Genomic DNA, 6199 nt, shown 5'->3' with positions numbered 1-6199 from the left:
TTGTTTTCTCATGATTTATCAAGGAATTAGAATCCTAAACAGTGGTAAAATGCATTCAAAAGTATTTGACCTTGACCAAATCATGGCTTTCAGTTTAATTTTATTTTTCATTCCTTGAAGAGACCTGATAAACCAGATAAACTGGCCCTGAGTTTTGCACCTGCTGTAACTTACTGTTTGGTCCTGTTTGGAATTTCTGTTGTGTCTTTGTGAGATACCCAAGCATAACTGTGCCAGTTTACCCAGCACAGCCTGTTCCCTTCACTGCTCCAGTTATTATAAACTGTCTGCTGTTCCCAAATTCAGTGACTTTCAGAACACTTCAAGAGAATAGATTTTCTTGAAAAGAAAAAGAGAGGAAGTCAAAAGTGTCCTGTATTAAATTGTTTGTGCTCCAGTTACAGTTGGAGATGCCTCCTGTGGAGTGTGTTCTCAGCTTTTCTCAGACAGGGCAAGTTAAGGAAGGTTTCTTATCCCTGGGACCTCGAGAGAGTCTCAACTTTTGATGTTTGCATTTTTTCTGTGCAAAACAATAAACTGGAGAACAAGCTCCAGCCTTGAGCAATCTCACAAGCTCCCCACCTGTTACCAATATGATTATGTTAACGAGCCCTAATTGCTCAGGAAAGCCCCACGTGGACCTCCACCCACACATCCTACCCGGGATCTCCAATGAAGGTCAGGACTGCATATCTTTCTTCTTTCTGAGCACCACTTTCTCCAGTCCTGCTTGGAACCCCAGGGGTGGCTGACACCTTGCCCTGCCCAGGGCCACCAGAGGAGCAGCCCTGCCCAGTGCCAGGTACTGTGGGGGACAGGGTGCTGGTGTCAGATGTGTGACTGGTGCTGGGGGCACTGCAGCCTGGCAGCTCCGTGTCCTTCACTCAGGCAGGGCGAGACAGGGAGACCATCACTGAGCAGCAGCAAAAAAGCAATTTGGTGCCATCCCTGGATGGCATCCCTTCCTTCTGTTGTGTGAGACACCCTGCTCAGCTTCGTGTCATCTGCAAACTTGCTGAGGGTGCTCTTGATCTCACTGTCTGGGTTGTTTTGTTGATAAAGATATTAATGAGTGCCACTCCCAAGGCAGAGCCCTGAGGGACGCTACTTGTCACCAGCCCCCACCTGGACATAGAGCCATTGACCAAATACTTTCTCCACTGAATAGTCCATCCACCAAACACCTGTGTCTCCAATTTGGAGGTAAGGCTGTCATGTGGGACTGTGTCAGAAGCCCCACAGAAATCTGGGTAGACAACACAGCTTGGTCCTCCCTTGCTGGCTGTTGATGTCACTGCCTTGTAGGAGGCTGCCAGATTGTTCAGGTGTGGTTTGCCCTTGGTAAAGCTGTGCTGGCTGTCTCTGGTTACCTCCTTGTCCTATGTGTGCCTTAGTATGGCTTCCATGAAGATCTGCTCCATGATCTTCCCACACACAGAGGCCAGGCTCGCCTCTCTGTAGCTCTTCATATCTTCCTTTCTTCCCTTTTTAAAAATAGAAGAGTGGTTTCCTTTTTTCAGTCAGGACCTTGCCTGACTGCATGACTCTTCAAATATGACGGAGTATGGCCTGTCAACAGCATCAGCCAATTCCCTGAACTGGGAAGTTGGTGGAAGAATCTGGAAAGGGATTTGACTGTCCCTGAATTTTTGGTCAAACAGAACTTTGAATCCTATTTCAAAATACCCCAAAGGCAGTGTTTTGCATTATAGACTCATCCCTTGTGTGTTGCTCCCCTGAGTAAAAATGAAATTAGCTCCCCAGAGTATCCCACTGGTACAATCTTCCATTCAAGCCTTGCATCTTTGCTTGCCACTCAATGCATCTGGCAAGCCATGGTGGCTGCTCTTTATGTTTTCAGATGAGTACAGATTTTTAGATGTAGATTGTTGGCTTGGCTCTTGCCCTTTTTTTAAATTTATTTTTTATTATTTCCTTGCCATAAGGCCTTTTATTTTTTTTCTTCTGTACACACAGAAATTTTAATTTACATTTTCTTTCATCTGGAATCTCAAGGCCTTTGATTCATATTTGCTTTTTGTTTTGATGTGCGGAAAAAGCTTAAGACATACTTGGCTCTAATAGCTGTACAAATTCAAACCCTGGTAAGGAAGAGAAATATTTGAAACCAAGTCAATCCTGATCTATTTAAAGATTTAATTTACCCATAGATATCAAATAAAAAATAAAATCATCATCTATATTTTATTACTAGATCTTAAAACAATAAAATCAGATGTAGTTTACATGCTTGTTGGGTGACATTGGGTGTTAGGGAGGAGAGAAAGCTGAGGTTTGCTTCCAGAGGATTCTTGTGAAGTGACTTTGAAACATGGCTTAAAGGGTAATTGCTTTTCCATCATAAAACTTTTAAAGAAGAGTGATTTTCCAGGTGTTTGATAAACACTTTGTTAAATAATATGTCTAACATAAAAGGTTCCATGAAAACCTGTATTTTTTAGAAACTAAGGATTGCAAAGAGAGAGGAAAAAAACCCAACTCCTCTTATGTTGCAGCACTTCAACCAGAAAAATGTAAGGGACTGTAACCAGAGAGTTACAGGGGTCCAGCATTTACCCATTATTGACTGCATTCAGGGGGAAGTCAAGAGGCACTAGTAACAGCTTGAAATTTTAGGGCACAGATATTAATAGATTAATTAATTTTTTTCTCTCTTTAGCACTGTTCACAAAAATAATCCCCAATTGTAAAAATGCACGTAGTTTTCCCCAGTCTGGAAAATAAAAAGGAAAGCCCAAATATGCATATTTTTAAATGCTTTCTCTGCAATGTGTTACTACCTTGAAACAGCTCCTCACACAAGTAGCAATTTTTCTAAGTCATGATGCTTATAAACAAATGCATTAATAATAGAAGTTTTCTAATGCTTTAATAATAGAAGTCTTCAACTTGTAGTTGTGGGCTGGTGACTTTTTTCCTTTCTGGGAATGATTTAAATCTTCTGTCCTTTGTTCAAAACATAAAATGAATCCAAACTATGTAGGTGCCATCTCTGGATTTACAACCACACGATTCTGCCATCTCTAAAACTTCAAAGGGTTAATGCTGAAGACACAGATAAACTTTTTCCTGGATAGATTTGTGGAAAAAGGTGTGGGTGTTTTATACAAAAGAAAACTGGATCCTCTGGTTGAAAGGTAGAATAAAAAAAAGTCTTTTCCTCCAGTGTGGTGGATCTTCCTGAGACCTACTTTAATCCCACAGGAATATCTGTTTTCAGGAGTAAAAAGAAAGTCTGTGAGAGGCAGTGAAGGACACAACTCGGCCAACAGGACAGACTTTCTTGTTTTCAGTATTTGCATCCTCTGAGCTTTACCTCTGGTGGTCATGCTTTCTGTGCTCAGTATAAATGTGTCTGCTGAGGAAAACTCATGGAATACCCTTTTGTGCTGTTTCCCTTCCATTTCAGTCCCCCAAACGGGGCTTTGGTGGGGCTCAGACACTGCCCATAACCTCCCATCCACTACTTAAACCTTACAAGGGCTGCTCCACCACAAGGGCTTATGGATTGAAAAGGGCTGAGTAGGAAGGGATTTGTAGGCTGCATTTCCATGTTGTAAAACACTTTGCAGACCTAGCAGGAGCTGATGCTCTATGGGATAAATTCCCTTTCACTTTGGGAGCTGGAAATAAAATAAAGAGATCTCATATATGTTCTCTTTGTGATGGATGGCAATGAAAGGGACTGTCCCTTGTGTGCTGCTGCTTCTTATTGTTATTGCAAAAATAGCATTATGAAAAGGTTTAAAGGGGGTTTCTGTTACTCTGATGCAAGAAAGGTTGTATTTCACTAGAAGCAATTCTTCCTCTGCATTATGCATTTGTGCATGCATGACACTGCCTGCATGCTTGCAGATAGCCTGTGTGTGTTTATCAGTTTTAATAACCAAGTCTTTAAAAGCCTTTTATCTGCCTAAAAAAAAAATGGAATAAACATCAGATTTAGCTGATGCCACCATACTGGTAGCAGGAGAAGAAAGAAGAAACATCTTTCCATGACATGTCTCGTTTTACCCCAAAAGTCGCATGGAAGCTACTAAATCACTATTCTCTATGCAAGAGTATGTGGTGCCCAGGGCCTGGAAAAAGCTGCTTCAGGGTAAATAGGTTGGTAAGAATGAAGGAGAGCAGGGGATGGAGGCAAATAGACTATCATGCAAGGAAGTTAGTTGTTGCTGGAAAAATAGTTCCTAGAGTGGCAGCTGCTCCCCTCTTGCTGTGTTCTGCTTCCAGCAGCATCAGGACATGCAGTGATACACCTAACTGTGGTCTCCATGCTTGGGTTTGGAGATGCCTGTGTCCTGCTGATCTGCTGAAAAACGTATTAGTTTAGCAAGCCTTCATTAGTAGTGGCTGCCAACATTTATGCCTATTTGCAACTTTTATCTGCTAAGACACATTTAGGGCTCTGAGGGACTTTTACTACTGTCTCCTCGGCAGTGTGAGGAGACCATTTTCAGTTTCATTATGTACTTATTGTGAAATAAGAGCTCTGCATTATAGGTGGTTTTCTAGCTAAGTACTACACTGAGAATTAAAAAGAAATCCCACTTTATTTTCCACCAAACATATATCCTGCTATTTTTTGGCCTAAGTCTCAGAACACAGCAGAAAAATAACTGTGATCCACTTTCCATGTAGTGTCTTCTTGCTTCTTAGAGAGTTTGGGTAATTTCACTGGTTGTTCTCCCATTCCTTATCTGTGCCAACAACTATAACTTTTGTTATCCAGTTGCTCTAAGGTCCTGAATCCGAGGATGTTTCTTCGCATGGCTTTTGGTAAAAAGGAGCTATTTGAGTTTACTCAGTCCAGCCTTTCAATAAAGCACCCTAAGCCCAAGAAGTGCCCTTACATCCTGGTTGGATCTGTGGTCCCATCTCCAGCAGCCTTTATAGAGGACCAAATCACATGGGGAGCTGTGCACCTGAGCTGCAGCACAGTCCAGGAGAGTGGCAGGGGTGAAAGGTCCTGGTGGGAAGCTCAGGATCTCTCTCATGAGAAGTCAGGGTAGGATAGGAAATGTTTCCCTGCTTACTCTTGAAATTTATGGAATAACTGGATTGACTGGACCAGGAAAAGATAGTGTCTCCAGCCTGTAGCTGACAGCTTCAGTCAGAGTGCAAAGGGTTCTATCTCAAATGATGTTTTTATTTGTATCTCTTACATCCCCTACAATTTTCAGTATGCAATTACACTAAGTGGTGATTTTTTTTTTTCTGTGTGTGCTTCTTTAATAGTATTTACCTCTGGGTTGTTTGGTTACCATTTTTATGATGGAAAATTGGTTTTAAAGTTTTCTGTTTCCTCCTGATAGCATTACAAAAATTTAAGTGCTTTTATTATGATATTTTTCTTTATTTTAGAAGAGAAGCTGTAATAGGAACATTTGGCCAAATGACTGGCTTCTCAAAGTTTCAATATGTAGTCAAGCTGTGGAGAGGAGAATATGCAATGATGAATATTTTCAATCTGAGTAGTGTGAAGGCATGGAAAAGCCAAGGTTATGAAGGGGATGTGGTGGCTGGTTCCTGGATGCATAAACTGTTTTAAACATTTTCTTGCTAGCAAACTTCATTTTTTTTTTTTGATAATGAACTGAAGAGAAACTTTCCTTTTTATGGACATTCAGCCCATTGGCTTTCACCTGATGTAGTGCTCTGTCATTAACTCATTAAAGGACTCACTCTTTGGAGCCTCATCAGGACAAAGGCAGTATCCTAAACCTCTGGAAATCATCTCCGCAGTGCGGGAGAACAGCAGTCCAATGGATTGTGTGACATGGCAGGTCTTGAAAGCACAGCACAACAAGGAAGGAAAGGAAGGAGTTCCATAACTTCAAGGGCATTTGGCTGTTATTTTTAGAGTTATTTGACTGACAGATCACTATGCAACAGTGATGTGTATGGGGAAAGCAAGTGAAATAGTGCTGGAGATGGTTATAGTCTGATGTAACTCCAGTGTGATGACAATTCCCTGGCTCTCAGTGGCTTTTTATCCCTGACATGCAATGTTCTACTTGTCAGCTTTCTTTTGTTTTCCATGGCTTGTTTCTCCTTGCTTTCCACACCACACAACAGTGAGCAAATGAAAAGGACCCTTTTATGAGTTAATGAATGCCTTTTGTGGTTTTACATATTCCAGTTTGGGTATAGGAGAAATACTTTGTATGGCTGAGCC

At 41.4% G+C, this 6199-nt stretch overlaps 1 protein-coding gene across 1 annotated transcript in view; it reads left to right on the top strand.

Annotated features, from left to right (window-relative positions):
- The first annotated feature begins 786 nt into the window (after positions 1–786).
- The window catches only part of BMPR1B (bone morphogenetic protein receptor type 1B), a 251679-nt gene continuing 246266 nt past the window's right edge, over positions 787–6199 (top strand). The window contains exon 1 of the mRNA XM_064711043.1: positions 787–802. The gene's annotated coding sequence lies outside the window, so the exon portion shown is untranslated. The remainder of the gene's footprint in view (positions 803–6199) is intronic.

The sequence above is a fragment of the Zonotrichia leucophrys genome, chromosome 4 (genome assembly GCF_028769735.1).
Source record: "Zonotrichia leucophrys gambelii isolate GWCS_2022_RI chromosome 4, RI_Zleu_2.0, whole genome shotgun sequence".
NCBI lineage: Eukaryota > Metazoa > Chordata > Aves > Passeriformes > Passerellidae > Zonotrichia > Zonotrichia leucophrys.
The sequence above is the reverse complement of the archived record's forward strand: the minus strand, read 5'-3'. Positions and strand labels throughout refer to the sequence as shown.